A 10,771-nucleotide genomic window follows, 5' to 3' on the forward strand; every position below is an offset into this window, starting at 1 on the left:
GTGGAGGGCAAAAATCGTAGAGGGAGACCAAGAGATGAATACACTAAGTAGATTCAGAAGGATGTAGGTTGCAGTAGGTACTGGGAGATGAAGAAGCTTGCACAGGATAGAGTAGCACGGAGAGCTGCATCAAACCAGTCTCAGGGCTGAAGACCCCAACAACAACAACAACAACCATGAACACCACTCAAGGCCTTGATAATGGCTTCACTTCGACGAAGATGACAGTGTTCAAATTTCTTCAGATATTTCATGCCCAGCTGAAGCCAGTTAATGGTCATAGGACCCCACAGACGTACAAATTGTGAGGATGTTGATTGTTGTATTTGACCCATTGTTTGTTCCCAATAGTCCCAGATATTTCGTATAATATTAAGCTCGGATGATTTGGAGCGAAAATCGAGAAGCGGTAGCATGTCCGAGTGTCTATGTAAAGAGCAATGTATTTGCACAGCGAATAATACGCAAGTAGAAGGGAATGACTTGCAAACGAATAGCGCCAAAAATGAAGTACAGTCTCGGAAATGACATGCGAATGGCCCTTCACTGGGTGACAAAATATAATAAAATTTCAAATTGACGATAATGCAAAGAAATATTTACGTTTCTTCTTATAATTTTCAAGAGTCAACAATACAACGATAAACTCTAGGTTCGATTTGCATGGGTATAGACTCGACGCAGTAAGTGTTGGGAGGATGGGGGGGGGGGGGGCACCGGGATAAAAAACTTCATCTGACCTTTCGACCAGAGTCGTTACATGCACGCATGAGTGGCTGGTATCGGTGCGATATTTTGATTACCAGCCGAATCACGTCTTGTGTCCGGTGGCTGCTGACAGCCTTCATCGCCGTGTTCTCTAGCTTTGAGGTGATGATCTGTGCAGTTCAACTCCTCCAGCCATCTACACTCCAACAGTAATCCGACTGCAGGTATATTCGATGACGAGTAGCCACTACTATGTTATACTTTTCGTCTAATGGGCACCTACCGACTCCCAATACTTTCACGGCGTCTGCTGGCCGCAGTGATTAGCCTGCAAGGGTGGCGTCAATAATATATTTGGCAACTGAGATCAGATGAAGAAATTATGGTCGGGGACGTAAAGATTCAAGCAAGAAAGATCATCCGATATTAAACGGAAAATAAGGATTTCTCAGATGGTAATAGATAAACGAATGAATGCAGAAATCCTGGTCAGTTTATGAACTCTGAGTTGTTAATAAGCTGCATTGTCTTTAAAATGGTCATAACGATTCATGCAGGACGGTTCAGAAATCACTGAAAATGGGCCATGCGCATTTTCTGAAACGATCTCCGCACGACTCTTGACTCACATCAGAATCATCCCTGAATCACAGCAACACATCGTGAACTTCGAATTCTCTGACTGGTCCATTCATTTCACACACCAGCTCATTGAGTGAGTCATCAGACTACACCATCCGGCTCACTGATGCTCGTTCCTCACTACTCTCCAAATTGATTGCTCACTAACCACGAGGCTGCCTCCACTTAAAAATTTTGTTGCTTTTCACCTACTCTGACTCTGAGACTTCTGAATTACCCGTTATGTTATATTGCTCATTGTTAGGCTCACTGTACACTCTCATCCAGGTAAAGATCAATACCGGTAGACATCCCTGTCCGTCTTGGAAGAGGGTGACGAAGTTCCCAGACTTGCGAGTCGAACAGTCTCTGGGCAGTGGCGGGTGGGTAGCATGGGTACTCCTGCGCTCTTCTTACGCTCGCGCCAGTCATGGCGCTTCTCACTGGTTGCACATGGTTCCCTAGCGGTCTACGTTAAGAAGTTTACTGTGGAAACCATCAAGAAACCCTCCAGGCTTTTCACTGAATTTCTCAGCTGTCAAGAAAGCTGCAGCTGAATAACAACCTGCTTGTTTATAACGGGAATGCCTGTAAGCCACAGTTGAGGTACCACAGATGCTCGAATCAAGGCAATCTTTGATTGGGACAAGTCTTTTGTGGAAAAGCAAACACTTCAGTTAAACCATATCAGTCCAATTTCTCTGACTTTCAGGAAAATGTCACTTTGTCCAAGTGCAGCTCAGATGGAGTTCTTCTGAGCATCTGGCACCGAACTGTTTCAAACCCTGTGAGTACAGTATTTTTCATCCTGGGGGCGGAAGTGTCCACAGCATACTCATCATGAAGGTGTGGAAGAAAGGATAACACTTCGTCACCAACAATGATGAAACAGGCATTCCTGTTCATGTTCATGGTAATCTGAATGATTGGGCCCCAGCTGTGGCACCACCCTATAATTTCATAGAAGCACTTCCAGCCCGAGCTACGCCTTCTGCATGCAGCCTAGCTTGTTCTCTAGTTATCTTGTCAACATAATGCTGGGCGTGACTGTCTGGCACCGGATGGCCGGTGGTCTAGGCATGTTGTTTCCGTAGCCGATCAAACGGCAAGTTCAGTGCCCTCAGCTGAATAGCAGAGGCATGACTGGTCAACTTAAACTGAGGCTAGTTGACGTCATAAAGCCCTGCTCAAAATTAGAGGAAACGGTCGCTATTGGCGCGAATGATGTATTGATACAGTGTGGGGGATTTTTGGAATCAACAGTGAATGCTGATTCACGGTTTTTAGGATAGTAGGAAGTTGAGCAATGTTGGCTTGGCTCCTGCGATGCGCTGGCGCAGGGATTCGGGATCTGATCTTCGGTGGAGTCGAACAGTCTTGCCACGTAGTCGCACTTTTTCGGCAGCTGTCGACGTTCAGAGGCTGAAACAGAGTTGCTGCACAGCTGAAGTCGACGCTATCATCAGAACGCTACCTACCGACGAAGTACTGCAGATTACAGGACTGGTACAGTATTTTGAAGCTTCGGAATTGTAGGACCTATCAATTTTATACTGAATTCCTCAACAGCACGCTCGCTCGCTTTGCTACAAGTCCGCCTTGTTTGTTTCTCCTTGTGATCCCATTTGAGTTCTCACTACTAGTCGCCATACTGCAATATAGTCGGGAGGGTAATATTTGATTCATTAGGACCTTCAGTCATTATCGTTAACTATTGCATCACAGAGAATTGGAGCCCTTGTTCTGGAACCAACTCTTATTCTCATAATAGTTCAGTGTACCCTATCCCATAAAATACTATTTGAGTCGATAATCATATGCCTTTATGTTCTGATGTACAGGGCTATTAAAAATGATTGAAGCGATTTCATAAATTCACTGTAGCTCCATTCATTGACATATGGTCACGACACACTACAGATACGTAGAAAAACTCATAAAGTTTTGGTCGGCGAAAGCCGCACTTCAGATTTCTGCCGCCAGAGCGCTCGAGAGCGCAGTGAAACAAAATGGCGACAGGAGCCGAGAAAGCGTATGTCGTGCTTGAAATGCACTCACATCAATCATAACAGTGCAACGACACTTCAGGACGAAGTTCAACAAAGATCCACCAACTGCTAACTCCATTCGGCGATGGTATGCGCAGTTTAAAGCTTCTGGATGCCTCTGCAGTGAGCGAAGAAACGGTTGAACGCGTGCGGGCAAGTTTCACGCGTAGCCCGCAGAAGTCGACGAATAAAGCAAGCAGGGAGCTATTTTCATCTTTCAACAGGATGGTGCTCCACCGCACTTCCATCATGATGTTCGGCGTTTCTTAAACAGGAGATTGGAAAACCGATGGATCGGTCGTGGTGGAGATCATGATCAGCAATTCATGTCATGGCCTCCACGCTCTCCCGACTTACCCCACGCGATTTCTTTCTGTGGGGTTGTGTGAAAGATTCAGTGCTTAAACCTCCTCTACAAAGAAACGTGCCAGAACTGCGAGCTCGCATCAACGATGCTTTCGAACTCATTGATGGGGACACGCTGCGCTGAGTGTGGGAGGAACTCGATTATCGGCTTGATGTCTGCCGAATCACTAAAGGGGCACATATCGAACATTTGTGAATGCCTAAAAAAAACTTTTTGAGTTTTTGTATGTGTGTGCAAAGCATTGTGAAAATATCTAAAATAATAAAGTTATTGTAGAGCTGTGAGATCGCTTCAATCATTTGTAATAACCCTGTATAATCAACCTCATTGTAATATTTAATACGCATATCATTTCGTAGATATGTGGAGAATCCCTTTGCCCGTTGTTTAGTATGATGAAGTTCGTTTTTTTTTTTTTTTTGTCTGAGTACATTACGATTTTTGCTAAATTATTGTGAGTGTGCTCTCCTTATTTTGCCAACTACCAGGGTCTACCATCAATTCCTTTCGTTACCGTTGTGCGCCTAATTAATCAGGTGGTAGGTAAGTAGGGGGTCGTGTGCATGTCTCGTTCTCATGCAAAATTCGTCAGAATTAAAGAGGTGCAAACTCTTCTCCACCCCAGCATCTCTCCAAGCCGGTTCAGTAAGCAGACCACTACTTCGGAAAGAACTGGAGTACTGCTGTATACGAGTTTACAAGATACCTTGTGTCGGAATGTGACTATTGGTCGAAGTGTATTAAAGCGCGTAAGTGTCATTAAAACACTGTTGGAAATTAAACTACAACACTAAGAAGACGGCACACAACGGGGGTCTTGAGAGATTCCCAGCCAATCATACATTACGAATTAGTTTGTTTTTACTTTACTGTGCAGATGATTAGTTTCCAGCGTGACTGCGCAACTTAAGTGGTAATAACATAATGTTCTTTCTGTATACAAGAAAAGATTATGCAGAGGGTTTCTAAATCAGAAATCGCAATTTACTGTTGCATGTTGTCAGAAGAGCATGTTATGCCTCCTATTAAACCGAGAAACGTGTACCGTCGCGTGTCGGGATTCGAAATGAGAACGGTCTTGGTGTAAAGAGACTTCAGTTTATCGCTCATTTATATTCCTTTTCGTGTTATTTGAGATCTCGCGACTGTCACGCGAGACTGAAAACGATGAGTCAGCAGGACCATACTCAACACCGTGCACTGTCTTAAAAGTCCCGCGCGAGGAGCACCCGAGAGAATACGCACCACCTGATCAAAATTTTCAGTGTGTGTAGTATGGGTCGCACCAAATCAGTCAGACGTGTGAGGTGTCCTTATTCTTTTGACTGATCTGATGCGACCCACCACGTTTCGTTTCTTTTCCTAAGTCCCCGTAGAAGACACCTATCAGGATATTGATGTGATGTGATGTTTAGGGATTTAGTTCGTGATTTCTTCGAGAAGCATGCAGAAATCTTCTATTTACTGCGGGTCTTTTCTCTTAGTCGTGAACGATAATCAGTGTGTACGCCATGTTTCTTGATGTTATTGACATAGCTGAGAACGTGTCTGAAGGCGGTCGGCCAGGGTGGCCGATCGGCTCTGGGCGCTACAACCTGGAACCGCGCCACCGCTACGGTCGCAGGTTCGAATCCTGCCTCGGGCATGTACAGGGTTATTACAAATGGTTGAAGCGATTTCACAGCTCTACAATAACTTTATTATTTGAGATATTTTCACAATGCTTTGCACACACATACAAAAACTCAAAAAGTTTTTTTTAGGCAGTCACAAATGTTCGATATGTGCCCCTTTAGTGATTCGGCAGACATCAAGCCGATAATCAATTTCCTCCCACACTCGGCGCAGCATGTCCCCATCAATGAGTTCGAAAGCATCGATGATGCGAGCTCGCAGTTCTGGCACGTTTCTTGGTAGAGGAGGTTTAAACACTGAATCTTTCACATAACCCCACAGAAAGAAATCGCATGGGGTTAAGTCTGGAGAGCGTGGAGGCCATGACATGAATTGCTGATCATGACCCCCACCACGACCGATCCATCGGTTTTCCCATTACAGAGGCATCCAGAAGCTTTAAACTGCGCATACCATCGCCGAATGGAGTTAGCAGTAGGTGGATCTTTGTTGAACTTCGTCCTGAAGTGTCGTTGCACTGTTATGACTGACTGATGTGAGTGCATTTCAAGCACGACATACGCTTTCTCGGCTCCTGTCGCCATTTTGTCTCACTGCGCTCTCGAGCGCTCTGGCGGCAGAAACCTGAAGTGCGGCTTCAGCCGAACAAAACATTATGAGTTTTTCTACGTATCTGTAGTGTGTCGTGACCATACGTCAATGAATGGAGCTACAGTGAATTTATGAAATCGCTTCAATCATTTGTAATAGCCCTGTATGTGTGTGATGTCTTTTGGTTACTTAGGTTTAGGTAGTTCTAAGTTCTAGGGGACTGATGACCTTAGAAGTTAAGTCCCATAGTGCTCATAGCCAATTTTTTTTGTCTGAAGGCGACGTAACGAAGGTCAGTGACTTAACCTGTGCTGGAGTCGAGAACTACAAAACCTATGCCAAATTGTTCGGTACTGTACAGTAGCTATTTCTAGAAAACTACGATTGTCCTTTGCTGATGAAAACATTATATTAACGAACAACACGTCAAAGATGAATCCAACCGTGCACTTAGATAAACTAAATGAGTGAAATCTCCAGTAAAAGTGGACTCCAAATTTCCAATGAGAAAATCAGAAGTTTGACACCAAAAGGAAACTACCACTGAAAACACAGTATGGGGAAACCTCCCAGGTCACTCGCTGAAATTACTTTGTAGAAACAATTCAACCCACAGTACTGAACACAACCTCCAGCATAGAAATAATATTAAACCTGCAGAAGGGGCACGAACAGTCATGGAATCACTAAAACCAGACGAACAATATCTCGTACTGCAAAGCTACGACTCTACAACACCGTTGTTCTCCCAGAAGTTTTGTATGTACGAGAAACTACTGCAATTAGAGGGCTGACAAAAATTAATGATACAGATAAACAAGAACGAAAAATTCATAGAAGGATTCAGAGCTCTGTTCTCCCAGACAGAACTTGGATTAGACGGCTGCAAAGGAACTCTACGAATACACGGACAACATCAAAGATAAATGTAAGAAAAGACGTCTATCGTTTACGGATACCTATATAGGCTGGATAAAAACAGACTTCCTAAGAAAATTTGTAACATCGTTAACGCAACCAAATTAAAGATCAGTTACATGAAGGAACCATAAGAAGACCGCGAACAACTTAAAATTACAGAAGAAGATACTGAGGACAGAAAAAAATTCAGTAGTAATGCTGGGAAAAAGAAACATGAACAAGTCTCGACGGAAGAAACAACAAGGAAAAACTGGATAGACAGATGGGAGAAACACACAGGGAATTAATGAAGGGGTTTTGGCAAGAAAAAAGAAAATTAAGTTGTAATTGGGTCAAGTTTACAAGGTCACCTGAAGAAAAAATAAAAAAAGAGCATATAATCGAGAATAATGCTAATAATTAAATCTTAAGGGAGAACTTTTCAAGTGTCTATACCTTACACATGTGTCCAGTTGAGACCTCTCTGAATTCAAACTGTATTTATTGAATAGCTCTGCTAGCAGATTACACATTTTTGTGGTTTCTGCAACACTTCTCGTCACTACTACTCTTCAAACAACTCGGAAATACTGCACGCATAGATCTTTAAACAAGGTAGAAAGCTTAAGATAATGTTACAGTACTGTTTGTTACGGTTGTATTTATCTCACGTATTCTTATTAAGTGATGTTTCCTTCATCTAACATATTACAGCAGTGTTTGTTCAATACTCCGAAACCTACACACAGTAAGTTCCGCCAGATGGACAGTTGACAGTGGTGCGGTTTCTGAAAAAAGTCGAGACCTTCCAGTTGTCTAGTTCTACCTAAAAGAACCTATTAAAATTGATAAATATGTGTAGATTACTTTGTCCCAGGCAAACGGACAGAAGCAAATGCCAAAGTGACTATGTAAAACGTTTACAAAATTAACATGTTACATACTTCTTGCATTTGTTATAGCCTTCAGTCCAAACACGCTCAAAGCCCCCTTTCTGTTCTAGTCTACCTAGCGCAACTCCTTCTGTATCTGCATAGCTATTGCATCCAGGAACAACATGCTTACCATCTTGAAGTAATGGTATCCGTCTACAGTTTTTTACCTCACACTTCCCTCCGTTACCAAATTATGCATTGATACCTCAGAATGCGTCCTATCATCGGATGCCTCCTGTTAGTCCGATTGTGCCATAAATTTCGTTCTCCCTCTTTTCGATTCAGTAGATCTTCGATAGTTATCCGACCAACCCATGTAATCTGCAGTAATGTTCTGCAGTGCCATGCTTCAGAAGCTCCCCACAGTTCTGTTTCTGTCTTAGTGTATATCGTCCACGTTTCACTTCCGTATAAGATTAAACTCTAGTTACATGCTGTCAGAAGGGTCTTCCTAATGCTTAAATTCGTATTAGATATCAACCTTCACTCTTTTTCGGTAAAACGTTTGTTGGTGCCGCAAGTCTGACTTTTATAACCTTTCTCCTTCGGCCATCGTCAATTATTTTGCTCCCCAAACATCAGAAGTCGTTTATCACTGTAAATGTCTCTCTTCATTTTCTCTACATTACGTGGTTTATTCGATCACGTACGATTATCAATGCTATACTTTTGTTCTCAACACACTATCTATTCCGTTCACCAAATTTTCCAAGTCCTTATCAGTCTCTCATTTAATTACAATTTTCTCAACAAATTTTGGTTTCTTCTCCTAAAACTTTAGTTCCCTATCCAGACGTCTCCTATTTCTCCCTTACTGCTTGCTCAAAGCTTAGAATTACTGATACTGGGGATAGACTAGAGCATTTTATCAACCCCATCTCTGTTGCTCCCTCCTTTTGACATCCATCGAAACTTATACTTGGAATCTGGTTTCAGTACAAATTATTGCTATACTTTCCGTCGATGTGTTTTATCTCAGATACTTTCAGATTTCAGAAGAGCATATTCGAATCAACTCTCCCAAAAGCTTTCTCTAAATCTACAAATTTATCAATGTATATTTCCTCTTGTTCTACCTGTATACTAATGTAAGTCGTGCTCTCAATATTACTATGCATGTAACAATATTTTTTGCAGTAAAAATTTATCTGTCTAAGCTGGTCAGTGCCACCTCTTTCCTTCTTCCGTAAATATTTAGTTCTTGTTAGTATTTTGCAATCATGAATAATTGAACTGGTGGATCGGCATTACTCACAGTTGGCTCTTCTCTGGCGTTGAGATTATTATTTTCTTCAAGGAACCTGTTGCTGTTCCGACAGTCTTGTCATCTTAAATACCCGGTGGAATACTTTTGCCGTGATTTATTCCTCCAAATGCATTAATAACTAGAATACTCTAACAAGAAGTGATAAGGCGCCAGCATGGCATTTAAACCAGAAAGGACAATTTTTTTTAAAGCTAGTCCAAATTACAAGTAACTGAAAAACACAATTATAGAGTTATACAGTGATCAATTTAACTTGAAATATCAAACTGACGTGTTTCGCCTCAGTCCGTTCTTTCTGTTTTAATATACAGGGCGGACCCTTTCAACCCATAACGTGGAATAAATGGGTATAGAGCTCAGCAAAAAGTTCTGGATAAAAGTTGTAGCTATCAAAGAGGGTCACGCAAATCTATTAACGGCCGTGGCCTTGAATGTGGTTTTCAAGGTGATTTGGTGGTAAAGTGATTTTTGAAACGAGAACGCTAATATTTGATTTAAGATTTGAAAAGAGTAGCAAATTTTACATACAAAATCATACATTTGCTCAATGTCGTGATACGGTTCAATGAAGATCCAATAAGCAAATATGTTTTTAGTTCTAGTGAGAATTAGCTGCCGGCCGGGGTGGCCGAGCAGTTCTAGGCGCTACAGACTGGAACCGCGCGACCGCTATGGTCGCAGGTTCGAATCCTGCCTCGGGCTTGGATGTGTGTGATGTCCTTAGGTTAGTTATGTTTAAGTAGTTCTAAGTTCTAGGGGACTGATGACCTCAGATGTTAAGTCCCATAGTGCTCAGAGCCATTAGAACCATTAGAATTAACTCGGAATGAAGAAGAGATGTAGCAAAATACATTATTAGACGCCAATTGGAAGTGACCTAAGGGTTCACGTACCATTACCAATAACCGTGATCTTAAAGGTAATTGTCGAAGGTTGAGTTTTGTTTCATGAAATTCCCTATTTGTGACGTCGGATTTGGGAAGGTTTGAAATTTAAGTTTTGATTAACGTGTTTATTGGCAAAAATAAAAAGAAAACATCACAACGTGTAAATGTTATTGTGGCACTGAGAGACAGAAGAAATATAAATAAAACGTAGAGCATTGATTTACAAGTTTTTGAGTGAGTCCCCTCACCTCTCATTCCTCGGCATGGTCTTCTATTTTGTATCCAACACTGTATTTTGCTGTGGTGCTTCTCTATTCCAAGTTAATCCCCATTAAAACCGAAAACATCTTTGTTTATTTGACTGTCACTGAACCTAGCTACGATCTTCAATAATGTTTCATTTTTCATTTTTTACGTAAAATTTGCCGCTCTTTTGAATTATTAAATCAAATATTAAGGTTTCCATTTTTTTTTTATTTCTTTAACCTCCAAATCAATTTGAACATCCATCGCGTTCAAAGTCACGGCCATTAGTAGCAATGCGTGACCCTCTTTGGCACCTACAACTTTTATTTAAATCATTTTGCAGTATCTCATCTCCATCCCGAGTTATTCCCAGTTATGGATTAAGATGGTCGTTCTTGTAGATTACATAATGTACGGTATGAACTAGAACAGAAAAAAATCAATTACCTAGTATTCAATAATAATAATTCTATCATCAATAAACATTTAGTTATGAGATCAGAACAGGTAGTGAGGCCATAAAAACCCACTGACAAACAAATGTTCAATGATAGAAGCTGTATAAA

The sequence above is a fragment of the Schistocerca serialis genome, chromosome 5, assembly GCF_023864345.2.
Source record: "Schistocerca serialis cubense isolate TAMUIC-IGC-003099 chromosome 5, iqSchSeri2.2, whole genome shotgun sequence".
NCBI lineage: Eukaryota > Metazoa > Arthropoda > Insecta > Orthoptera > Acrididae > Schistocerca > Schistocerca serialis.